The sequence below is a fragment of the Triturus cristatus genome, chromosome 7 (genome assembly GCF_964204655.1).
Source record: "Triturus cristatus chromosome 7, aTriCri1.1, whole genome shotgun sequence".
Taxonomy (NCBI): Eukaryota; Metazoa; Chordata; class Amphibia; order Caudata; family Salamandridae; genus Triturus; species Triturus cristatus.
In genome coordinates, this window is record NC_140590.1 from 1,455,199,295 (window position 1) to 1,455,226,944 (window position 27,650).

A 27,650-nucleotide genomic window follows, 5' to 3' on the forward strand; every position below is an offset into this window, starting at 1 on the left:
GCTACAGATGATTGCCCAATTAGTTGCAAGCCAGATTACTGCTGACAGATCAAGGTGGGTCAATACATAAGCCAGTCCCTGGTCAAGTGCAGCAAGCAGATTTTTTCAGCTCTACAAAAAGGGATATATTTTCGAGCCCCCTTTGGGGGCGCATCTCAAGTGGAAGTTACTGGCGCTATTATTCTGTTCCAAGTGAGTATACTTGGGTAGTTACAACCATCTCAAGAGTTTTAGCTAGAGCTGGAGTGTTCTCAACCTAACCTTACCAACATTACATACTAAACTTCTAGAAATCAGGGAACATTACAGAAAGTATGGCCCTATGAGTGTGGTTTGCAGTTTCAAAACAGCGCTTTGGCAGTCTAGAAGGGGATACACAATGCTGGTTGATACCCACTCATTCAAAATAGAGAGATCCCTCATTTGCCTGTTAGCATGCTGTAAGAATTCCATCTGGCTTTTGAACGTCTCTCACAGGTGTTGCCTTTCTGCTTCTCTGCTTTCATATCACACGGAAGCTTGAAATATAGAAGTAGCTACACCATGCTTATAGTTTCTATTTATAAGGGATTTTCTTTTCAATAGAAACTGTAAGCATGGTGTAGCTATTGCTATACTTCAAGCTTCAGTGCAATTTAAAAACATGGGAGCAGAAAGCCAATACTTGCTTTAAACAGCAATATCCACCTTGTTGCTTGGCCCCGTGTCTCAAAAGTGGCTTCCAATAACATTGTATTGCAGAAGTAGCATGTGACAGGGAGTCGGGTACAGGTACTTTTTTCCTTCAGGAGGGCAACAAAATAAAAATTAAATAAATAAATAAATAATTTACCAGCATCCATGCTCCGGCGCTTCGATCTGGCTCCATGAACTGCAGGCACAGACTGGCAGAATCCCCTGCGGCCTATCCTGACACTGCATGAAAGCAGCGTCAGGATTGGCCTGAGCGCCATGGATTTGCGCTCCCAGAGAGACTGGGAGCCGGTGCATGCTCTCTCCAACCCAGCAACGCAGCTTGGGTTGGAGAGAGCTTCAGTGTGCATGACCGTTTGGTAGTCCTGAGACGGCCAGCCAAACTGTCATGCGCACTGATTACAGACCAAAGTACACCTCCACCAGCCTATCATCTTCGACAGGCAAATTAAAATGAAAATATAAAAACATTTATTATGGTATTATTTGTCATTTTTTTGGCTGCAGGAGGGGGCGACGACGCTCCTCCGCCATAGTGGAGGGGCCGCCGCTGGTGACCTCCACCTGTGCCCCCCTGTGAGTAATTTAATTTTTTCAGTCATCTCCCCGCCTGCACCTGCTGCGGAGTCTGTTCCTGCACCTCAGTATAGGCAGGGAAATGACCAGCGTTGTAATATGTATGACAAAAAGCCTGAATATCAATATTTTTATATACTTCCCTATTGGTAAAAGCAGAGACCTATTTGTAATACTAGCTAGACTCTGAATGTGTGCATAGAGAAGACTGCTTTACGTTTTCAAATAAATTAAAAACATATTTTGTTACTTAACCTAGTCCCAGAGGTTACTGTACAAGTGATTGTGGACTGTTAGAGTTCAAGCACTTACATACCAAATTGGTGCTGAATGAGATGAATGTACTTCACAATACTGTGGTTTTAATGTCGACCTGCCAACATATTCTATCCATTGACAATGACTACCAACATATCACCAACCAAAGTTCATAGAGAAAAGTTTCATTTACTGTTCTTAACTCCACATAAAATTACCTTGATGAAATGTTTCAAGTTGATAACATGGCCACAATATTTTGGCAAGCCGTTATTATAACGACAAATTGATAGTATTGTATTGTATTGTATTGTATATCGATTTGTATAGCGCGATTGCTGCCCCACGGGCGTCCAAGCGCTGAGGATGTAGACAGAGTTGGGAGGTACAGCAGAAGTTTTTAGGACAGGTTGGACCTAGCAAACAGAAGAGTCTTCAATTGTTTGCGAAAAGAGTGCAAGTTAGGGTTGGACCGGAGTTGTAGAGGGAGTGAATTCCACATTTTTGAGGCGTTCAGAGTGAACATTCTGCCTCCAGTTCTAGCTCTCTTAACTTTCGGGACCACGGCCAAGAAGGCTTCCGTGGAGCGTAGATTCCTGCTTGGGTGATAGCGGGTGACTAGATTGTCATTTATTGCTGGACCTGTTTTCCAGAAGGCACGATGTGAGATACATAATGCCTTAAAAGCCACTCTCTGCTTCACCGGCAGCCAGTGTAGACTTTTTAGTCCAGGTCTAGCTGATTGCGTACCTGGAATCTTAAGCAGGGTACGGGCTGCGCAGTTCTGCACCACCTGTAACTTCCGTAGAGTCAGCTCTGGGGCTCCCACGTAGAGGGCGTTATTAAAATCCAGCCGGGACTGTATCAGTACACCTATGAGGCAGAAAGATGTATACCGAGCTCAGCAAGAGGTCACAAACCACTAAATGCATGAAGTAGACACGTTTTTAGCCAGCTGTGATAGACAATGTGAGATGAAATTTGACAATGGTCGCGAGTCAAGAAGTTCCACAATGCCAGCGCAAGGACAGAAAAAGCCCAGCCTCCTCCTTGATGTTTATGGAAGTAAGGAACTGTTAGGGCAACACAAAGCCAAACCCTTAAGACCTCCTATGGATGTAAAGGAAGAGCTAATACCTTAAAAAAGAGGACTATTGCTATATCTGGACCCATGAACCACACACTGAACCTTAAGCTTGTTCTTTAGATAGGGTGCCAATATCATTCAAAAGCCAATTGACTTGGTCAAATGTTCTAGCAACAAGAAGCAGTTGTATCTCTAACCCAATGAAAGCAGCCACAGCGGAATATCTGTAAAATGAGATAGACAAAACTAGACTCCACAGAGCAACATTAGTTGAAATATGCAAGATCAATGCCCTAAGTGGGTTAGGACCTGCAGGTCCAGGTCCTGGTAAAGCAAAAATTGTACGTTTAGCTAGGGCCCTGTAGGGCCCTGTGGGACCCTTTGGGGCCCGATTTACCTGCTGACGGAAAAAAGCACCTGTACCTGGCTCCCTGTCACACGCTAGTTCTGCAATACATTGTTAATAAAAGCCACTTTTGTGACACAGGGCCAAGCAATATGGTGGATACTGCTGTTTATATCTGGTGTCCCAGTGCCCAAAGCACTATTTCATTAAAATTTAATGTTTTGACTTTTTATAAAATTTGCGTAGTCGACATGTTTATTGCTTATGGCCAATGATAAAATGGTTGAATAAACTGTTAGTTAAAATGTTCTGCTTTTTGATGGGCGTTTTCCAGTAAGACACCATATCATAATCTGTCATGCACAGAAGCCTATTTCACATGCATTAGGCAGTGCTCTAAGTTCCGAAGGTTGCACCTTTTGTAAAGGTTTCAATGAGGCAATTCTCTCTCCTCACTGGTTTTAGAACCCCAACACCTTTTTCATCCCACTTAAAGCACTGAGCAGGATGCTGTTAATGTAGCCACTCTGGATTCCAAAGATTACAGTCTTTGCTTTGAAATGGAGCTAAGCAGGTGAGGACAATGGAGCTGGCGTCATACAGAAAGGTTGACCTTTAAAAGTTATTGTGGTCAACCATCAAAATCCTCAGCAAACAGTCCTTAGGAAGTTTTTTTTTTCCCAGTTATCTAAGCTTTGTCTAAAAAGAGTGAGAGAAGTATAGGACCTGAATTTATTGCCTAAGACGATGAGCTTTTCAGTTATCACAAAGTATGGCATGCTTGTCCCTTAGTACTCTATTTTGAGCGATTCCTACATCATAATTAGTTGTTGCAGCTAGTAATACCAGTGGTGCTTGAATTCGCCTTAATTGTATTTCTGCTGGTACATTTGGCATGTTTTGAGTACTTCTACAGTGGAGCTTCTTTTCAAGAGCCAATAATGTGTTAGTTCTGCTCTGTTACATGTTTTTGGCTGTTAGGCTAAGCTAGCCAATCCAGGATATGGCTTACTGGTGTTTTCATTGCAATAGTGCTTTTTATGGCCAACAAATTTCTGGGGCAGCGTTTTCTTTAGAGTTTCCTAGTGGATAAGGTGAGATGGGGCATGCTTGCCATGGAGTATCTTTCCCTGCTAGGCTTTTATCATTTATTTCTTATGGCCACTTTACCGTTGCATTGTGAATATGGCTTCCTCGTAGGGTGTTCCGCTTGTACAGTTCCACTCATTGCATGATTGTAATAACCAGGATCTATTGAGTTCAGTTTGATAAGTGCTCCAGTCCTTTGCCCATGGTATGAAGTGCTGTGAGTGGGGCTGTGTACCTACTAAGTTTAGTGACAGTTGTCCTGATTTGAAGTGAGATGCTTACCTCGGAGGCCTATTGTTAAGTGTTCCAATGACAGTATTTGTGCATGATGATGCTGCACGTTCACTGGAGGAGAAGGTTGGGGTGCATGATTTTGTAATGTGCTCAAAAGGCGCAGGCTTAAATTGTTTAGGAACTCTGTTATTGTGGATACATGTCTGGATTGCGTTTTTATTGGTAGTTTATTTTTGGTTTGTGTGGGTCGAGCGCTGTCATGATGTCCATAGTTTGTGTGTGAGGATGCATTGCTGTTTATGGTGTCTATAGTTTAATACAAATATGGCGTCTGTACCAGTCGTTCATCCTGACTGTTTGCCTCTTTTATTTGTTAAACTGTTATTTGTGGATGTTAGAAATGGGGGTCTCTGGTTGAGAAAGGTAGGCACCTTTGTCCAAGTAACGACCCTTCTTCCTAGTCAGGGTAAGGGGGATTCACTTCTAAAATAACCCTTGCTCACCCCCTTATTAGCTTGGCACCAGCAGACAGGCTTATCTCAGAGGCAGTGTGTAAACCATTTGTGCATGCATACAGTAACACAGTGAAAACACTATAAATGGATACTACACCAGTTTAGAAAGATAAGCAAAACTTTATCTAAACCAACAAGACCAAAAATGCCAAAAATCAAAACATACAATACTGTCAAAATAGTTACTGTTCAAAATAGCCTTTAAATTACAGGAATAAGGTGAAAACACTGTTCCTCCGACTCGTTAGCTCGGTTCTGGGCTACTGCGATACAGAACACGACAGAGTCTAACAATTCCAGCCAATCGCATCAGTACGGGTCAGCTAAAGCATTGACAAACTCGGAGACAGTAAGCTTTGTGTTGTAGCCAATGCAAGTTGGTCGTGGCAACCGTCGCGGTTGCATTGTGAGATAGAAGCGCCTGCCCCGACACCCGCGAGCCGTGCCGGTCACCACTGTGAGTGATACCAATGTTATTACTCATTTTATTGTCGTACTGATGTATGTTTGGGAACTTCTTTTTCATCTTGTTCATAATTAGTCACATTAACCATCTCTGCCTTTTTGTGATGCGGAATTATGTCGCACAACCATTGTTGGTATCCATTTGGGCCAGGACTGGCTAGTGGACATTGTGCCATGGAATCTCCTTCTTGCTATGTTATGAATGTTCAAGCTCTGGGTCAGTTAGGCTTTGGGCTCCTGTAATCTGCCTCTCTTTGTCTTGTTTCCTGAATAAATTACAAGTTCCTATTACATTTGTATGGAACCTGTCTACACTAAATGACATCACAGCCAATGCTAGTCCAGGACCTTTAACTCTATCGTTTTCTCCTGATGGGGTCAGGATGACAATGATCACACTGATCTGGGTACATTATTAAACTCTCACCCTAGTATACCCAAGTGGTGCACAGCTTGACAATGGCACAAAGTCACACTTATGCCACCTTTGCCTTAGTTTAAGCGTGGTCTGATTACGACATCATCACACTCACACCATAATTGACCAATGATGTTTTCATATTCCCAATACAAAAATGTAAAAGGACCCTGACACTCAAATGTAAGATACACTTGTTTAAATTAATCTGTAAGTAATTGATGCCTGTGTGCCTGAGTGCTTGTCTGGGGATGTCACATGACAGATGATGTCATTTCATAATTGATGAAATGTATTGCTGCTTTTATGGCCCTAGTGGCCGAAATAAAGTTTTCAAATGGAATAATGGATCATTAGTGGTTTGGCAGGGGCACGCTATCGCACTCCGTCCTAAATAGGCTATCATCTGACAGGGCTGGCAGTAGCAAATTAACATTTTCGTTCCTTAGTTTGTTGTATCCACTGCCAACTGAATTTGAACTCCTGCTTTTTCCGCGGCCGAATCGCCAGAGTTAACGATGTGGCGAATTAAAATTCCGCCAGTGTAGCGGTTGAAACTGAGTCGACCCGCTTTGCGCTTAGCAAACTTGCTACGTTTGTGAACATTGCACAACTTCACTGGCGGCCATAGGTTCCTGCAAAATTTATTGATTACATTTGCAAACTAAAAGTAAATTTTTGGGGCAGAATTTGGTCGGCCAAAACTTAACTTTAGTGTGGCTTTTCACCCCTTTTGAAAACAGATCAGTGGTCGCGATGTCCTGTAAATCAGCAGACCCTAAGCAGAATTAGATTATGTTGCAATGAACAGAGGTTCAAATCCCCAGAATGCAGTGGGATAATGTTTGAGCGGGTATGTCCCCCGGAAAACATGGGACTGTCTGACAACCAGTTGAATGGCCCATTCTGACATTTTCAGTAATAACCATTGGATGTCAGTTAACCAGGGCTTTAAGTGGGATGAAAACACTGGAGGGTATCTCAAAGGGGCCAGTGTAAATAAGGGCGTGGTTTAAAAACGCTTAAGCTAAAAATCTGTGCTTAGCATAGTGCACCACCCCACCTGTATTTTGCTGTTTCTGTCATTTCATTCAGATATATGATACAGCAAGTAACATCATACCTACAACAAGTCAGGACTATTGGCTTTGTCAATGGTTGTTAGTTGCATAAGATAAATAAGCAAAAACTATGACTAGTATATAATATTGAAAAAGCTTCTACTTAAAGCCCTGGCGACACCACGAGAATGTTGCCTCTCCTGCGTTTTAAAAAGAGAAGGGAAATCCAAAGAGACAATGACTCTCTTTAAAGGATTTCTCTTCCCATACAACTCACCTGGCATGACGTCATGCGGTAACGTCTCCACTAGTGGGAAGTGAGCAGTGTGAGCACGCAGACATCGATGAGCCTGCTGTCACTGCAGTGTGGGGAAAAATGGGACGCCTGTGCCAGGGCACAAAACAGAGCCCGACAGAGACCCGTTTCGAGGCACCCTTTAAAAAACTGCCAGTGCTCAGACGCAGTGAGACCCGGCCCACTTAAAGCCCTGCAGTTAATCCTTAGTTAGTCCTGGACCTAACGAGTTTCCGGGCTTATGGCCACCAATAGCAGCTGCACTCAATGTCAGCGCACACCCGCAGAGCTCTGCTGCAATTCCTTAGATTTCCTGCTCAGGAGTAACCCACTAACAGTGCAAAACATGCTCAGTCATGGGTTACATCAGCGCGGCTACTTCCTGCAGTAGAGGGGGCAATGCTGTAGGCTTGTAGAGGTGTTAGGACATGCTCCTACTGTTGAGAGCCAAGACACTGTCGAGAAAGTCACTGCAGCTCACAGGTAATGTAGCAGAGAATAAAGCAGAGCATGAGCCTGCAGTTTACAAGAGCTGCAGCTATGATAAAGGACGTGCCTCAATCTGTAGTGCATAGGTGCTGTGCTGCAACTGAAAGCAGTGTAGTACAGAGAGGCTGCATCTTGAGGTGCAGAGAGAGAATGTACCTGCAGTTCACATCTGCTATGCTGCCTCTGAAGAAGTTCATGCTTCTGTTGTGTGCAGGCGCTAGAGCTATGGTATAGGAAGTGTCTGCATCTGTAGTGCACAGGTGCTATGCTGCAACTGAAAGCAATACAGTACACAGATGCTGCATCTTGAGGTGCAGACAGAGTATATGCTTGCAGTTCACATCTGCTATGTTGCCTCTGAAGAAGTTCATGCTTCTGTAGTACACAGGCGCTAGAGCTATGGTATAGGAAGTGCCTGCATCTGAGGTGCATAGGTGCTATGCTGCAACTGAAAGCAATGATGTACACAGATGCTACATCCTGGGAGGTAGACCAAGAATGAGCCTGCAGTTCACATCTGCTATGTTGCCTCTGAAGAAGTTCATGCTTCTGTAGTACACAGGCGATGGAGCTATGATAAAGGAAGTGTCTGCATCTGTGGTGCATAGGTTCTGTGCTGCAACTAAAAAGCAATGCAGTAGACAGATGCTGCATCTTGGGGTGCAATCAGGGACTATGTCTGCAGTTCACATCTACTATGCCACCTCTGAACATGTCCATGCTTCTGTAGTGTACAGGTGCTGCAGATGGGAATAAGAGCTGGACATGTTTCGGCACGGTAGAAGTGCAGCGCCTTGGGATAGAGGCAATACATGCTCCATGTGTGCACAGGCTCTGACTGTGAAAGCGTGGCATTCACATACATTAAACAGGTGATGTGCTGCAGCTGAAGGCTGTCTGCAGTTACTGCAGCTTGGGCTGAACGCCATCAGTAATGTTTCTCTACGGCTCAAGCTCTGCAGGTTTGGGTAAAGACAGGTCATGCTTTGCAGTTTGTTTGCAGTTTACTTGGTGGCATTACAACGCTGTCTACGAATAGAAAGTGCTCGAAGCTGTAAGTGCCGAAACCATGTAGAAAGTACACTGTCTGTCATCTTGTTGAAAACTAAAACAGCGATGTGATTAAGCATTCACTGAAGACATGAATTCTCTACAGTCAAAACGTGTTTCTTGTTTTATGTTGACTAATGTCCGGACTCCATTTTGTATTGCCATGTCTCCACGTGCTTTGCACGAGAAGAGTCCTACCTCTTCGCTAGTTGCTCTTGTAATCTGCCTAGTAACAGTCTATAAATAGCTCCTTTGTCCGTCTGGCGCATGCCCAGACTTGACCACATCTGTTATCAGTCAGTCCTTGTTTGACCATGTTTTCGCGGGCTCAGGAAATTGTTAACTCCGCCCATATATTGATCCTGTATCGAAAATGTCCATAAATGGTAATGAATTTTGCTCTATGTTGTATCCACCCACTTATGAGCCCATCTGTTGTGTATAAAAGGGGACCGTGTACGCAAGTTCTTTGTGCTACTCTATGCAATACTGAAGAGTGTTGTGTAGGTTGTAGGACCACCCTTAAGGGTTAATAAACTCTGTCTTTGTATTTGCAGTTTCCTTGCCAACTTCCTTCTAGTTTTCGTACATAGGAGGGCGAACCCTTGTATTTGCGGGCCTAGCTGGGGCCTGTACTCATCAATTGGCGCCCGTCACGTGGGGCTCATCGGCGACTCGGATGCTCGAAGGACTGGTCGTGACGAAGGTGAGGAATTTGGCCAGGGATGTGATCACTGCCAGCGGCGATTTTAGTCCTGGCATCCCGAGGTTTTTCTTCCTTCCCTTCCGAGCTGACCATCTGGGTGGCGCCGGTCCTCGACTGAGACCTCTTCTGTCGGTTTGCCGCGTGATAGCCGTTTGGGCGAATTTTGGAACTTGGCAGTTGGAATCTGGACGCTCTTGATTGGTAAGAACCGTTGTACGGTACTTGCTCCGAGTTTTGAAGCCTGGGTTGGCTATTTGAGTTTGATTTGTGATGACCGGTCATATTTTGTATTGATTACTGTGGGAATATATGCGTTGCAACACATATAGGCAGGTAATGTGGAGATATTTCTCCGGAGTTGTTTAAATTTGAACGGCGCAACGTTTAAGTGCCATTTTTGATAATACTGCATATTTTGCATTATTTTTGAGCATGCCTGCTTTTAGCGCACTCCGTAAGTGGTGCTGCTGCTTTGGAAACCGGTTAAATCTTGAGGAATCTGCTCCAGACCCCCAGAGGGGACTCCTAATAGGGATATGTATGTGAAGCATGGTCTTTCCTCTATAATGTACAGCACAGTGTGGAGGAAATACACCAAAAAGGATCCTGAGTTACGATGGCCTTTGTATGGATCGTTTGATATGCGTAAGATTGAGTATGTGGAACAGTGTATGTGTAAACGGCATGCTAGGCAAGACATGTTTGAATGTGTGCGGTTATGGGTGAAGGAAGTGTGTGAGCGGGAGAAACGTGAGAAAGCGCTGATTGATAAAGAGCAACGGAAAAATGATCATGTGAGAGCGCAGGAAGCGAAGCGTCGGGAGGAAAGAGAACTGGCGGAGAGACAAGAGAAAGAGCGTAGGTTGCAAGTATCGGGTCAATATGCTGTCCGCCAGCCACTTTATCCTGTCCTTACTAATCTTGAAGATGATTTTTATTTATTAGATCGCTCTCCGCCCCCTTATGTTGGCGCGTCTGCCCCGAGGTCACAGGATTCTGGATCGGTTCCGGATAAGGTAGCCACACGGTCCATGTTATCGACTGAGTGTATGGGTGAGCTTCGGAGGCTTTCTATGCGTGCGCTCACCAATAAAATATCTATGGCGGAATTATTGCCGTCCTTGGAGGGATGGCAGGATAGGGAAAAGTTATATTTTGCTGAAACGTTTTCTGACAAAGTGGTAGATGCTTTTCGGAAATATTCTGATGTCCTTGAACCTGAGGATGTAGTATCTGACTCTAAAGCATTACGAACGGGTGCTTTATCTCCTTCCCAGGTACCTGATGCGGTCCGCCGGCTGTTTGCGCTACGGGACGAGATGCTTCGGCTGAGAGAAAAAGCGCGCCAACGGAGAGAGGAGGAGCGGTTGCATTCGCAGGCGGACGGACAACAGTCGTCTACCTCCCATTCAGATAAGAGCGAACTAGTGCATGCTAAACCGATGCGAGAGGCAGCACCTTTGTATGTTCCTCCTAAAGGAGCGGGAACTAGTTCAGACACGTCTTCCCCCGATGCTAGGGGATATTTAGTGTATAATTGGGTTTATACTCCCTGGCATAGGACTGATGTTATGGCATTGAAGAATGCGTTGCCTGACCCCCGCAAGAATCCAGCGGCCTTTTATGAGGAGGTCGAAGGGGCCTTGAATTCTTGTACTATGACTTTAGCAGATATAGATTTGTTCTTTGGGCTCATTTTACCACCGGATATGTGGCGATCTGTGCGGAAGGTGGATGATCAAGCCGTTTTTAAGGCCAAATGGTCTGAGATTGAGGATGAGGATAGGGAGAGAAAGCCCGTGCAAAAACCGCCCCAGCTTATTTTAGATCTTCCTGCTGCTATCTTGACTAAGTTGAAAACGATTATTCCCCCTAAAAAGATTGACTGGAATATGTTAGCCTCGTGTAAATAGAAGGTCGATGAATCAGTTTCAGACTTCTTTACGCGCTTTGAGGAAACGTTTAATGATTTCAGTGGTCAGTCACTTACGGATGATACGGGTCGACATCTTTTTGTTGATAAATATGTGGCGAATTTATTACCGGGAGTAGCAGCTCGATTAAAAGCGAGTGAAAGCTCTTGTTCCACCTCGTCTCCGGCATCCCTCCTGACTATGGCTCAGTATTATGAGCGTCAGGAACAAGAAGCGAAGGGTCATGAGGAGAAGAAATCGAAGGATTTGAAAACTAAGGTGATGTTAGCGCAAGTGTATGGTCAGCCTCGTCGGGGTGTTGTGAGAGGTAGAGGAGGATTTTATGGTTCTCCTTCGGGTCGGTCGGATGTTAATAGAAATCAATGTGCGTATTGCAAGCAGTTGGGTCATTGGGCCAGGGATTGTCCGGTATTATATGCATCTCGTCAGGGACGTGGTCAGGGACCGCCGAGAGGTAGAGGGGGCTTTTCGAACTTCAGAGGGAATTCTAATGATCGTGCTCGACTTGATCCTAACGTGCAGCAACGAGATAGACCTAATGTATTTGATCGGCAAAATCAGTATCAAATGTCTGGGAATGACCGGCCTGGGTACCATGATTCGCAGCATGCATAGGATTGCGTTGGGTGGGGGTTGGAATCAGTTGAAGTGCCAGTTGATCAGAGGGGTCATTATGTTACAGCAAATGTTCTGGGTTCTACTGATCGGTTCCTAGTTGATACAGGAGCTACTCGCAGTGCGCTGTACAAACAATTGGTTCCGAGGGCTCCCCCATCTGGCTTAATGGTTACATCGGTAGGATTTCATGGTACACTCTCTCGAAGCCCTCTATCCCAACCCCTTGCATTTCATGTTGACCAACTTTCTGCACCCTGTCCGTTTTTGCTTGCTCCGAACACGCCTGACAACATTATGGGTCTTGATATGCTTAAGCACTTCAGAGCGACGATCCGCTGCTCCCCTACTGGAGTACGTGTGATATTAAATGATAATCACCCCATGGCAGAACGGATGTGTGTGGTTGCAGAGGATACTGTATTAGCTTCTCTCCCTCGCAATTTGTGGGCCACTTCGGATACTGATGTGGGACAGATGGTGATTCCGCCTGTACACATTAGTGTCAAGGAGGGTGCGGTGTTACCACGCCTCCCTTAATATCGTATTTCCCAGGAGGGGGAGGAGGCACTCATACAGATTGTGCAGGATTTGATTAAGGTGGGAGTAGTGGAGGAAGTTCCATACAATGTTTGCAACAGTCCTATTCTACCCATTTTGATACTAGGGTTTATCGTTTTATTATTGACTTAAGGGAGGTGAATAAGATAGTGATACCTCAGTAGCCAGTGGTTTCTGATATTACGACATTGCTTACTCTGGTCCCGCCAACGGCGACCACATTCTCGGTTATCGATTTGAAAAAATGCTTTCTTTTCGATTCCTATTCATCCTGATAGCCGGTACCTTTTCTATTTCACTTTGAATAATCGGTCTTATCGATTTTGTAGAGTTCCTCAGGGTTATACAGAGAGTCCTAGCATTTACAGTCAGGCATTGAAATGACAATTGGATTCCTTTGTTCTGCCTGATGGTGTAGCCCTTATACAATATGTCGACGACATCTTGTTGACGGCCGACACTCCTGAGCTATGTGCGAAGTGCACGTTATCCTTGCTTTCCTTTTTGGCTTCTCACAATCACAAAGTGTCGAAGAAGAAATTGCAATTTTGTAGACCAAAGGTGACTTACTTGGGTCACCTTTAGTCTAAGGAGGGGCGTGCACTCACACCAGATCGTATTCAAGCAATTTTGGACACGCCAGTACCTTCCACACAGAAGGACGTGCGTGCATTTTTGGGTCTTGCTTTTTTTTGTAGGCAATGGATATTGGGGTTTTCATATATAGTTAAACCATTGTTAGCACTTTTGACAAAAGATACCCCAATTCCTCTTCCCTGGTCAAATGAGTGTGAAATTGCCTTTCAGCAATTGTGACAAGCCCTTTGTTCAGCACCAGTGTTAGGTACCCCTGATTATACGAAGCCCTTTACATTGTATGTACATGAGAGAGATGGATGTGCATTATCAGTTTTAGTGCAGATGCACGGCGACAAGCAGCGCCCTTGTGCATATTTTTCGGCCGTACTTGACCCTGTTGCCCGAGCATTGCCTGGTTGTTTTCGCTCGGTTGCAGCGACAGCTGTGTCAATACGCCAAAGTGAGGGAATTGTGTTATCTCATAAGCTGTTAGTATTAGTTCCCCATGCTGTTGATGCCCTGCTTAATCAGACAAAGACGCAGCATTTGACCAGTGCTCGTTTAACGGGATATGAATTGACGCTTTTGGCTCCTCATATTACGTTGAAGAGGTGTGCAACGTTAAATCCAGCCACATTGTTGCCGTTCCCGGAAACTCAGTCTGAAGCACAAAAAGCACATGACTGTATTCTCGTGACGGAGGAACAGACAAAGGGTCGTATTGATCTCCAGGATACGCCCTTTACAGATGTAGATGGAGAACTATGGGTGGACGGATCATGCCTGAAGCTACCAGATGGTACGACTTCAGCAGCGTATGCAATTACCACATTACAAACAATAGTGGAGACAGCACGCATACCGCAGAAATCAGCTCAAGCAGCGGAACCGATAGCATTAACACGAGCATGTGAGCTCAGTACAGGATTGTGTGTGAATGTTTATACAGATAGCCGCTATGCCTTCGGAGTAGCGCACGATTTTGGCCTACTCTGGAAGGAGAGAGGGTTTCTAACGTCACATGGAGCACAGATAATGTATGGAGAGTTAGTTCACAACCTTTTGACTGCATTAACATATCCAAAGAAGATTTCTATAGTTAAATGTAGTGCCCATAAAAAGGTGGTTGATAAAGTTGGAGAAGGGAATGCTTTGGCAGACCGGGTGGCACGAGAGACTGCGATGCAGCCTGACTCTACTGCAATGTATGTTGTGAAGTCACAGGTAGAAAGATGGCACAATGCCTGAAGAGAAGTGCTAGAGATACAGAGGACTGCTTTCGATAAGGAACGGGAGCAGTGGTCCAATGATGGAGAACTGGATGATGAAGGGTGTTGGAGAAATAAGCAGATGGATAAATGGAAGTTACCCACAGCTTTCGTACAACCTATGATGCATGTCGGATCTTCCGCGATTGTAAAATTACTCACACGAGTTTGGGAGCATCCGGAGATCGCTAGCACGGCAAAGAGGGTAGTGCAGACTTTCATGATTTGCCTGAAGTATAACCCAGGAAAGGGTACACGAACTCCAGCAGGAGGATTTGCAATACCTACTGCACCCTTTGAGGTTTTGCAGATGGATTACATTCAGCTTGAATGCTGTAACAATCTGAAGTATGTTCTAGTAGTGGTTTGTGCCTTCAGTAAGTGGGTTGAGGCATACCCTACGAAAGACAATACTGCAATGACTACAGCCAAGATGCTATTGAAGGAGTTCTTCCCTCGATATGGTGTTTGTAGATTGTTGTCGAGTGATAACGGACCTCATTTTATAGCAGACGTTATCAAGTATGTCCTGAAAGGACTGGGAATCACCCAGAAATTTCATGCAGTGTTTCACCCTCAGTCTGCGGGATTGGTTGAGAAATATAACGGTACTTTGAAGCTTAAGATCGCTAAGATCCAAGCTTCAACTTCTTTGACTTGGCCAGACGCTTTACCGCTGGCATTATTGTCAATTAGATCGATACCACATTCTCGGACTGGTCTCACGCCATATGAGATCGTGTTCGGACGCCCAATGAATATTTGGGGTCCACCGAAACCGAAGTCAGTGTATGATGTACCTTGTGTAATGATGAATGATTATCTGGCACAGTTAACTGATAATTTGGTTTCTATTCATCAACAGGTTCGAGAAGCGCTCCCTGATCGGTCCACAGGTGAAGGACATAATCTCCGGCCTGGAGACTATGTTATGCTCAAGGTGTTTGAAAGGACGAACACTCTGGAGCCGAGATGGTTGGGTCCTGAGCAAATCTTGCTCGCAATGAGGACAGCTGTGCGAGTCTCCAATCGGAAGAACTGGATCCACTCCCTGCACTGTCGTAAATTGCCACCTGGATTAGTGGAGCCTGCTGTATTGACCGGCCATCGAGAAATCCTGACTGCAGAAAAAGGCCGTGCTGTGGAACCGAACGACACTGAGGAGCTCTTCCCGGACCAAGCGATTCTTGGAGCAAGAAGATATCATCTCAGACCGAGAAAGTGATTTTTTCCCAGTATCAGGACACGTTGTCAGAACGGCCCTTAGGTTACTGAAACGGAGAGCCAATGAGGCAAGGGGGGGGGGGAATCAGCCCTGAATTAGTGTAGTAACACCCGTCTTGGCTCGCTGGTGAAGAAATCAACGGCTGCCTAAGGGGAAGAGTTCTGACAACCTTTTAGTTTCAGGAAGATATTGACTTTTACTACAAAATGGAGAAGAAGAAGATTTTTTGTGCGACAAGTTTTATTATCATTGTAGCTATTGTTGGTATAACCACGTGGTTTGTTGAGGATGTGACTCCTGCCCGTGAGTTGCTTGTTTTGACTACTCCAGTGCCTGAGGAGCACTACTTTTACACCCTTCCGTATCAAGAATTGAAGCATCGTCAGTCTTATTTGAATAATACTTTTATCCAGATGTTGCATCATACCCATGTTGCTACAAATGCTACGAACTGTTGGATATGTGGTATGATGCCAGCTCATCAGAAGAAAGGAGGAACGCCGTTCATACCTCTTCCTTTCTCTCATAATGGCTCTTGTAGAGCATGGTACACTTTGCTTTTTGCCACACGGAAACCTACAGTGGGACGACTACTTTTTAGACTTAATAAGGAATGTCATCAAGATAAAGAAGGCTATCCACAAGCTAATGGGACAATATGGGAGTGGGAAGAATATCGACCAGATAATTAATCAACCCCCTACATCTTCACGAACACCAGAGACATTGTTGGAAATGAGAAATTTGTAATTCAAGTGGCGCAAGCTCAAGCGGACCTGTGTGTCCAGAGTGTCGGTCATATTCCTGTTGGTGTTAGTGATTGTATTATTGTTTTGAATATAGATGGATTAAATAATAGTACTTTTTTAGCTTCCCATAATACGTACTTTGTATGTGGGAATAAAGGTTATTACCGCTTACCCGCCGGCTGGTCCGGAGTATGTTATGTAGCGTTCCTATTACCCCCTGTATTCTTAGCACCTGCATCCTATCATAAAGACTTGAAGTTATTGAACAATGTAACTGTAAATAGGTATAAACGTACTCTATATATTGATGATGTTGACCAAACCGACACTAGCTTACAGCAGTATGTTGATTTTAACTTAGGATTGTTTTTCTTTGTTGGAGCTGCCCTAAATAGTAGGAAGGTTCGACGATTAACAAGAGTTGTAGAGGCTGTAACGAATCAAGCTGCTGCTGCTCTTGGGAATCTTACGGAAGAATTGCAAATCACTAGAATTGTTGTGTTACAGTATCGTATGGTATTAGATGTTATGTTAGCAGACAGAGGTGGAGCATGTAGAATTATCGGAAGTAGTTGTTGTGTATTTATTCCTGACCACACGCCATCAGTCTATAACGCTATTAATAAATTGCATAAAATCGCAGCTGAGATTCATACAGAACATGGCACTTGGACCTTTTCTGGATGGTTTTGGGCATTGATTACTACATGGGGATGGAAAGTCTTAACTGGTCTCTGTATTATTGTAGCAGTTCTGTTTTCTTGCTGCATCTGTATTCAGTGTGGTCCCTTAGTCTGTTCTTTATGTGTGTCATTTTGTATTCCTGATAAGAAAGCTATTGCCAATGTCACCCATCAGAAAAACTTAAACAAGGAGGTGGAAGAGATGATGAAAATTGACATATATGATGATTATCCTAATAAGCCGAATGTCTTCAGGAAATGCTGAAAGGGTCGTCTGTTGAAAACTAAAACAGCGATGTGATTAAGCATTCACTGAAGACATGAATTCTCTACAGTCAAAACGTGTTTCTTGTTTTATGTTGACTAATGTCCGGACTCCATTTTGTATTGCCATGTCTCCACGTGCTTTGCACGAAAATAGTCCTACCTCTTCGCTAGTTGCTCTTGTAATCTGCCTAGTAACAGTCTATAAATAGCTCCTTTGTCCGTCTGGCGCATGCCCAGACTTGACCACATCTGTTATCAGTCAGTCCTTGTTTGACCATGTTTTCGCGGGCACAGAAAATTGTTAACTCCGCCCATATATTGATCCTGTATCGAAAATGTCCATAAATGGTAATGAATTTTGCTCTATGTTGTATCCACCCACTTATGAGCCCCTCTGTTGTGTATAAAAGGGGACCGTGTACGCAAGTTCTTTGTGCTACTCTATGCAATACTGAAGAGTGTTGTGTAGGTTGTAGGACCACCCTTAAGGGTTAATAAACTCTGTCTTTGTATTTGCAGTTTCCGTGCCAACTTCCTTCTAGTTTTCGTACATAGGAGGGCGAACCCTTGTATTTGCGGGCCTAGCTGGGGCCTGTACTCATCAATCTACTCACCTGGATTTTTTCACCCTCTAGTCTGGATGACTCTTCGGGGTTTACAAATCTTGACCCCACTTCCTCAGTCAGATTGTATTTGCAGCACCAGCTGCCTAATGTTACAAAGCTAAGAAGTCGAGGCATGGCCAACACCTCACCTTCGAGGCACAACCTTAGAATGTGAGCTTCTCATAGACAACATTCTGCACCATACATGCTGATTGGCTACTTGTCAAGGGTGCAGAACATTGAGAGGCACTTCCAAACTTAAGCCTTGACCAGAGAGTTGTACAAACACACTTTGACAATGCCAATTGTTTTAGCTTTTATATAGTGAAACAAATTTACCAAGGTTCACCACTACGCAGATCAGCCTGGGCTACAGCGGTGCTAGGTTACCTAACATCAGTGTAGGTCCCTCCCACACACAGAGTTGGAAGAGTATGTGCAATAACGCACACATTCTCACACATACAATAGGTACACGATGTGTAACCGTGGTGCACGTTTCCGGCAAACAGGCAGAACAGTTATTATACAGGCAATAGCGGTATAAACCTTTATTTTATACGCACCCAGAAATACACAAACACAAATACACACAACCGCAAACTGCAGTTGTATCACAAGCAGCACCTGGGCAGGCTTCATTTAGGGGTTCTTGGAATCAATACGTTTCCAGAAGCTCGCTTTGTGCTCCGCCCGTGTTTTCCATTGGTGCGCATCATTTTGCGTCACCAATTATGCTAAACTGGGTGTTATGATTGTCCAGGAGGCTTTTAAGGCCCTCCTGGTTACCACCCTGTCCACTTTTTGCCCCGCCCTCGTGGACTGGATCTTTTACGGGCGGCGTGACACAGTCTCCTTCATTAGACAACGCGCACTATTTCTTTGCACAATGCTGACAGTTTGTTGGAAAATGCGCCTCGGGTGGGCTCTACCTTGTCTTCAGACCCCAGGCGAAGAGTTTTTTCATGCTAATTCCATTCTTCCACTGCTACTTTTTTCAGCAAAGCCTTTTATGAGGTGCTCAGTCGGTATCTCTAAACCCATGGATATTTTTCTTTCACAACATCGGGGGTCTTGCTAAAGAATGTTTTTCATTTTCATGCTTGACACGCTAAATGTGTTGTGTGTGCCTCACCCTCTCGGACAGAGAGGAAAGCTGCAGCTGAACCCACTCTTGTTTTTTGTTGTCACAGCACAACAGACTACTGGGACGCATGGTTCGTGTTTTTGCCAATAGCAATAAACAACAGGCGCCCCGGACACTTTTTGACTACACGTCCCAGACACTTTTTGACTACACGTCCTGCACACTTTTTGACTACAACTTCCAAAAACGCCCACGACTGCGGCTCATTGGTGGATGCTGAATCAGTCCATACCTCTTGAAGAGTTTAATTGGCAGTGCCACACAGCGTCACCAATCACAGCACTAGACGGAATCTACTCACAATCTGAAAGGCGTGTAGTGACGCGTTTTGGATCTACCCCGTCTTTTCATTGTGACCAACTGTAGCTATAGCTCAATTCTTTATAGGACAGGGTTGTTTTTTGTACTATTATATAGCGCAAACTCGGCCCGAAGGTATTGGAGCGTTTTACATGGACGCATTAATTTTTTGTAGGCACAGGGAGATTAAGGGATTTGGCTAGAATCAGGGAATGTTGAGCAGATGCCAAGACTTGAACCCGCATCCCCAGTTCCAAGTTGGCAGCTCTGGTTGTTATGCCACATCCTTTCTTGAAGCTGTAATAGAGGTTTTTCTTTCACAACATCGGGGTCTTGCTAAAGATTGTTTTTGGTTTTCTTGCTTCGCCCGCTAAATGTGTTGTGTGTGCCTCTCCCTTACAACCATCAGGGGTCTTGCTAAAGATTGTTTTTCATTTTATTGCTTTGCCCGCTAAATGTGTTATATGTGCCTCACCCTCTCGGACAGAGAGGAAAGCTGCAGCTGAACCCACTCTCGTTTTTTGTTGCCACAACACAACAGGTTACTGGGACGTGTGGTTCTTGTTTCTGCCAACAGCAATGAACATCAGGCGTCCCGGACACTTTTTGACTACACATCCCAGACACTTTTTGACTACACGACCCGGGCACTTTTTGACTACCCGTCCCGCACACTTTTTGACTACAACTCCCAAAAACGCCTGCGACTGTGGCTCATTGGTGGATGCTAAATCAGTCCATACCTCTTGAAGAGTTTAATTGGCAGTGCCATGCAATGTCACCAATCACAGTGCTAGACGGACTCTACTCACAATCTGAAAGGCGTGCAGTGATGCGTTTTGGATCCCCCCCCGTCTTTTCATTGTAACCAAGTGTAGCTGTAGCTCAATTCTTTATAGGACAGGGTTTTTTTTGTAGTATTATACAGCGCAAACTCGACCCGAAGTTATTGGAGCGTTTTACATGGACGCATTCATTTTTTGTAGGCACAGGGAGATTAAGGGATTTGGCTATAATCGCGGAATGTTGAGCAGATGCCAAAACTTGAACCCGCATCCCCAGTTCCAAGTCGGCAGCTCTGGTTGTTATGCCACATCCTTTCTTGAAGCTGTAATAGAGGTTTTTCTTTCACAACATCGGGGGTCTTGCTAAAGATTGTTTTTCGTTTTCTTGCTTCGCCCGCTAAATGTGTTGTGTGTGCCTCACCCTTACAAACATCGGGGGTCTTGCTAAAGATTGTTTTTCGTTTTAATAATGCTTCACCCGCTAAATGTGTTATATGTGCCTCACCCTCTCGGACAGAGTGGAAAGCTGCAGCTGAACCCACTCTTGTTTTTTGTTGTCACAACACAACAGTCTACTGGGACGTGTGGTTCTTGTTTCTGCCAACAGCAATGAACATCAGGCGTCGCGGATACTTTTTGACTTCACGTGCCGGACACTTTTTGACTACACGTCCCGTACACTTCTTGACTACAACTCCCAAAAACGCCTGCGACTGCGGCTCATTGGTGGATGCTGAATCAGTCTATATCTCTTGAAGAGTTTAATTGGCAGTGCCACGCAACGTCACCAATCACAGTGCTAGAAGGAATCTACTCACAATCTGAAAGGTGTGTAGTGATGCGTTTTGGATCCCTCCCGTGTGTAGTATTATATAGCGCGAACTCGACCCGAAGGTATTGGAGCGTTTTACATGGACGCATTCATTAGGTCTTTAGCGCTGCTCCCGCGAGAGCTTTTGTTAATGGGGGATCTGGAAGTGTAAACGAGTGCTTTTCAGGCCTCCAAATACAGTGCATGTGCGCCGGGCGTGCGCACCATTTGGCAGCCTGAAAAGCACTGCCTGATCACTTTCACGGCCGCTTTGATGTCCTCAGTGAGCCGCGCGGCCACTGAGGACATCAAAGCGGCCGCGAAAGGGCACACCATTTGCCACCCCCTTCCTGCTTGTTGCCTTTGCTTCCTGTCACGCTACACTCCCTTACTCTCCCACCCAGACCTCTTACACAAACTAACAGGGTGTCTTACACTTTTTTTTGTCATTTCTCATTGTGATGCCCTTTTCCCCCCACTTTTCATCTGGCATAACTCAACCCCCCCTCCTCTCTCTGATATAGCTTTCAATAGTAGCGATTTTTTTTTCTCCTTCAACCGCCTTTCAAAGGTAGTTCCAAGGGGCCCATTTGAGGCCGAAAAGCGATCTATAAATGACTCACTTTCTCTGGGGGTTTGTTCAAATTCTGTAGGATTTCTTTCACCTCCTTCGTCCACGTCCCGTCTCTATGTCCCATACCTCCTTCATTCATTTACACCTCGCACCCTCTACTCCCTGACTCGTCTTCACTCCCTCATATTTTCTGTCTCCCTCTTTCTCCCTTCATTTCTACACTTTCTTCTCTATTTATCAGCAAGTCTTTTTGTGTGTGGCTTTTTTGCAGTTTTATGTACGGCTGACTCGACCCGAAGGTATTGGAGTGCTTTACAACTCCCCCACTTCTTTCCTCTTTAATGATCTTTCGCCTGCCACTGCCTCCTCTATGATGTGCCTCCCAACTTCTCTGCTATCACCCTTGCGCCTTCTCCTGACTAGACACCCTTACTGTCATTTCCTATGTTTCTCTCCCCATCCTTTCATCTCCTGTACCCAGCACTTCTACTTCCTTTCCCCCTTCCCTTCTCGTGACCTCCACCAGGTCAGTTCCCTTTCCCCCCTCACTCAGGGCCGGACTGGGAACTGAAAGCAGCCCTGGCAAAATTTTCCAGACCAGACCCCGTCCGGCGCGTAGCACACGAGCGCGGTGAGCGTGCACGACCGCTACTAGGGGGTTTTGGGGGGGTTCTTCCCCCAAGAAAATTTTGGAAAACAGACCAAAATGGTGAATTTTAAAGCACATTTTTCATTACATATTCAATTGTATCAACTTTCAAAGCACAGTAAATAGTAGATGATGACCTTAAAGAGCACCAGGTTACCCATTGTGGTCCCCGGACCCATGAAAACTTCTGGCATGCCTGAGTATTTGTGCATTTTTGAAGGCCTCTACATGTTGGTGCATGCAGATAGAAACAATGCAGAGCTGCTGTGCAGTTGCGGTTGACATGCATGATTCGCTAATATTTAAATGAAAATATTACGAGGACTGCATGTCAGAGATTGTGAAATACCTTGCTGTGCATGCCAGAAGTTGTGCTCAAGTTGTAACTACGAGGCGCACGTTCCGAAGATTTCAATTGGAAACAGCAAATAAAAATGTGCAAGTATGTGTACAAAAAAGCGACCACAGCAGAAAAAACACCAATGCCACATGCTTTTGGGCTGTATATTGCTTTCAGTGGCATCAGTGAACACAAAAACAAAACCTTTAGATTAATTGTTCAGACAGTCCCTTTATAGCAGGCCGGGGAGCCTTGGGTTCATTAGCTCTCAATACTTCTTCACTCTCTGACCACACTTCCACCCAGGAGGAATCGCGTTAGCACTCAGAGGCTGCAGAACATTGATCCCCCCTAGAGATCTGAAGGATCCGCCAGTCATCTTGAAAAAGGAGGACTGTCTCCCACATGAGGGAAGCTTATGTCTGGAGAAACTTTAAAGGGTGGTTTGTCATTCTCTTTCCTTGGAGAGATACTATGAAACACAGTACCATCAAATTCCTCATAAGAGGAATTATTTATTTTCACTGGGATTAGATGCGAAGGTGATATGTGTAGAACCACAGCACCCACCTTTAGAAAGGTTTTCACCTTATCCTAATATTTTTTGCCCGAGGAAATATGTTCTGATGTCAATCGTGAAGACTATTTTGATTTAGAAGCTTTCCTCTTTAATTTCATCAGGGGTGTGGCGGAGTAGTTTCATGTGTCCTGCGGTAGCAAAGCACCTCTGCTGCGTACCCCAATACTGATTGCCTAATACTGTAAACAAGGGCACAAGCTTGCACACCATTGTACAGTATTTGCCAAAGACTTGGGCTCTAGGTGCAGGGTCATTTTCAGGACAGTTGGAGCACAGTTTTGAGAAAGGAGCAATCGTCTATAGTATTGCTCAGGTTCAGTTAGACATGAATAGGCCATCCGATAACATTAAACCAGAACTTGGGTGGGGAGGGGTTGTACGATATTTACTAACAAGAGGATGCTCCCAGAGGTTTCGCTCTGAATCATGAAGTAGAAAGCCCTGGAACATGTGGAAGCTACCATCTTAAAGAGCCAGACGTGTTTATGGCTATGTGACTGTCCCTAGTATAGTCTTCTTACATTGCAAGTTCTTGGAAGATGCAAATCAACAACAGAAATACCATTTAAAGAGTACTCTTTTGAAGCCTGAAGAATAACAAAAGAAAAAATTAGTTCCACTCAAAGCAAGGGATCACTGGAGAAGCCTATCACTATGTACTGATCGATTGATGGAGAAAGTGGTGCAGTGGCGGGTGACATGACTAGGACGCAAAGCTCAATTGTCAAAGGGGATTTGGACTTTGAGGCCACATTTTTTTTTTCAAGTTAACAGTGTTCATTATGGGGACTCTTTTTCAAGCCCAGTCTGTTATTGCTGCTTATGACCACACAACTTTGAGCTTCTCTGTTATTGTTTTGTCTACATATGACTAAGTGAATCACTAGTCCAGTTCTTTACATTACTCTTCTAATTAAAGCACCACACAGCCCTTTTACAATGTTACTATCATCCACACTGTGCACATGCACATAGGTATGTATACAGACCTATTTCCAATCACAGAATGTCCCAAATATGCTTAAAAGTGGAAGCACAAGCCATTTGTCTGTGATCCATGGAGATTCTGTTATCAGCACTTCTCCCTTTTTCCACAAGAGCAGTTCAAACATGAATGGGAAAAATATCCTAGTTTGCAAAAGTTTTCTATATAATTATGACTCTACCCTATTTGCCACATAATACAACATCTGCTACATTATCTGACAATTTTAACTAATAAATAGTTTTTAGCTCAAACGGATCAAAAGTTACTAAAAAATGTGACTTGTTTTGCTGCGAAGTGGACGGCCCTTTGCAAAGGTTGACTGATCACCTTTTTCACTGCTGTAGTTGTATGTTACACTGGTACTAATAAGGCAAAATCTTTCCAGAGATTGATAGCATGTGTAAAAATGTCAAAATAATAAAAAGTGTCAGAAAATATACTGCATTACGTTGCAGCCTTTTTTTGCTGCATAATGTAGTCAACACTGCGGTATAATTTTGTCTTCTTTTGCTGCATAAATCCAGTGGCCCCGAAGCAGGCAGCACATCTTAAAAGTGCTTGAGCATGAAGCAGAGAAATGTAAAGTTTGTGAACTTAGTTTAGCGTGCGTGCAAATCCTGTATTGCCAATCACTGGTGAGTTCCAGCTACTACTGCTGAAACAAGGCCAATAGCGATACCAATGGGTGAGGCAGACTGGCCTCAAGGGGAGGGCCGGCTTTAGCGCTGGTGGTGCCGTGTGCAACAGTGCTTGTTGGTGCTCCCCAATGACCACCTCCACCACAGAGTCCCTCAATTCCAGCCTTTAACAGTGCCCCTCAAGTCTCCATAACCACTCTCTCTCTCAGATGCATTTAATTTGATTTACAGCGCCACTCAATCCAGTGTAGGGTTTCAGAGCACTTACATCACACAGACTACACAGAGACCATCAATTATATATGTGTAAATCACTGTATAGGAAATGTTACATACGACAAAGGACTAAAAGGTGTAGAAGTCACATGCCAACCATACTAGTGGGCAGTATAGTTTAATAGTGATTGGTCTGGACAAACACAAACTCAGAATTTAAAATGAAATACCATGGTTGGGGGCTCTCTTTAATAATCAGAATTGATTTCTATCCAAATGAACACTTTTTGCAACATTAGGATAATCAAAGACTGGGGAAAAAAGATAATGCTTTAATTTGTACCTTGCAGTTTGCATGCAGCTCTTAGATGACAATAGCTCACTATTCTATATTAGGATTTTAACTTCTAAACTACAAGCAACCAAAGATCTGTCTTTAAAAATCAGTAACCCACTGACCTATTTACATTATTTGCACTTTGTGATCTACATAGTACATGTTCTTTGCAGCAGGCACATTAACTTTCTGCGCAACCTTTCAATGAATCACAACTTCCACTAGACAAAACTCTGATCTCTCTCTAGGAAGAAGATTAATCAACGTAGTTATCATAACATTTCTATTGTTGCCAAAAATGGCTGGAGGCCAGGAGGTAGGCAGCAAGCACTTTTAAAACCATAATATACTTGCCACCCAAAGTCAGCACCCGGTGCAAAACACTACTTTATAAGCCTGTCCGCAAGACTAGAGGTGAACTTCAGTATGGATTGTGGTGGACAGGCCTCCAAGGTTAATCCACACTTGCCCCCACTAGGGTAAACTTGCAAGTGCTAAGACACCGGGGCTTCTATGGACTTGTGGGGCCTTCTTAGGCCTAGCATGGGAATGTGCTCCCTCAGGAGAGTGGTCTGGGAGACTGGTCATGAAGGCTGAACCTGGTTCCTCAGTTCTAAATCCACAAGCTCTGACCATAGTGCCACATCCTCTCCCCACTGAGAGAAACTCGCACTGCCTTCAGCTACAACCTAATTGTGCCCTGCTATAAATACCTGGATGTGACTCAGTTCAAATTACGCACTAGACAAGAGCAATATATGCTGCCTCAAAAAAAGTAACACCATCCAGAAAAAAGCAAACACCCAAAGGGAATGCAAGATTAAGTAAAGCAGTAAAGCATGTAAAATGGAAGCAGGAGCAACATGGATAACTTAAAGCATTTACACTCACTATTCAGAAATCAGTGTGTGCTTGTGCCTGAAAAGTTAAGGACATGACTACAGGGCCCGGAAGGGACCTGCTTCAATGTCCATTGCTTATAGCCTTACAAAACGCAAGCAGCGTGGTTTAAAAAGACCACATCCATGACCACCGAGCCGCAGTACGCATTTTGTTTTCAAATCCACCCATCAATCCGGCATTGCAGTATCTCCAGGAGTCTTGCACTTCCTCATTCAGGGAAAACAATGCTGTTTAAAGAAAAGATAAAACAAAAGCAGCACTTCACTGGCAAACTCTGTATAGTGGCGCTAATGTGTTTGGGTGTGAATAAAATCAATCTGGCTGCTTTGTGAATACTGTCTCGCTTTATTTAGTTATTTATTTAGGTTTCATAGTTGAACCTTTTATTTCTCTCACTCCTGAGTCTGTACTTTGGAATAGAATAAAGTCAGAAAAAGACAACATTTGAAGCAAAAGTATTTTTGGATCCATTTCACAGTGAAACAAATAAACGAAAGGAGGAAAGAGCGGGTGAGAAGTAGGCCAGCCCAGCCACCGCCTCGCTCGCTGCTACTACTGACACACAACAAACAAAAGTCACTGCTCTGCTGAACCGGCCAGGGTCTAGGCCCTTCTTGCCCCTTCCTTTGGCCCCGGCCCTTTTGCTTCTGGCCCCGGCCCATTTGCGACGCCAGCCCGTCTCAGCCAGTTACAAAGTTTGTCATGTCTCTCCCGAGAGGAGAGAGTGTCATAGTTATAGAACCCAAAGACTTGAGCTACAATCCCACCATCGCCACATGGCTTATATTTTTGGCATCATTTCTGCAAAAATGGGAGTGGTTACACACACTGTGCAGTATTGGAACCGAACGTATGACAACTCTCAAGGCTGCAGAGCGTATGCCACGTGATACTCCACTTTCATCAGTACCCACAGACAGCGGGATTTACCGCGGCATCAGGCTAGTGAGAGATTTCAGAGCCCAACACCGACCCCCCTGCCCAGCACTAAGCTAGGACACCGATGCATCCACTCCGGAGATTGCGACCGCTGATCACTGGCTCGAGTCCCAGCGCCTGCGCCCACCCTTAGGACGTGTACCATTGAGTAGCCTACAATAAACATCTGTTACTCAGCGCCAGTATGCCCGCAGGGGTGAGCATACACTTGCAGGTGGGCGCTGTTTAGCAGGGCAGGTGCTGGTCCGGGTTCTGAGATTCTTTCCAAGTCCCTGTGTGCCGGCATCGGCCCCAGGCGCTTTCTGAGGCACTAACTTGTGTGTTCTCCCAGTTTATCCATTGACCCACCCACCTCTGTCCCTCCACGCTTCCTTTCAGACGCAGAAGGCGCCTAGATGTGAACCCAGTTGCGCGGCGCACTGTACGTACACCCATGGTGGGAGCTGTCACGCCCCCCGGCCCCAGACAGCGCCACCACTGCCACCAGTCACCCATAAATAAGATCTGGCCAGGAACAAATAACACTCACCTGCAGACTGGGTGAATTAAATCACGGGGTGCCGTTCTCTTTCCCTATTGCTGACTGTCTCCCTCTAGCCTCTGAATGCCTGCCTCGACCTCGCCTCAGAGCCACGTCACGTCACGTCACTCCACGTCACCGGACCATGATGATGC

The 27,650-nt window shown here is 44.8% G+C and overlaps 1 protein-coding gene across 3 annotated transcripts in view; it reads right to left on the minus strand.

Moving 5' to 3' along the window:
• LOC146812191 (C3a anaphylatoxin chemotactic receptor-like) overlaps positions 1-27,650 on the minus strand; it is a 119,567-nt gene that overhangs the window by 35,926 nt on the left and 55,991 nt on the right. The window contains exon 1 of one of the 3 annotated variants that reach the window (XM_085619210.1): positions 2,278-2,400. The exons of the other annotated variants lie outside the window; for them this stretch is intronic. The gene's annotated coding sequence lies outside the window, so the exon portion shown is untranslated. Of the gene's footprint in view, positions 1-2,277; positions 2,401-27,650 lie in introns of those variants that run through there. 3 annotated transcript variants of the gene reach the window in all.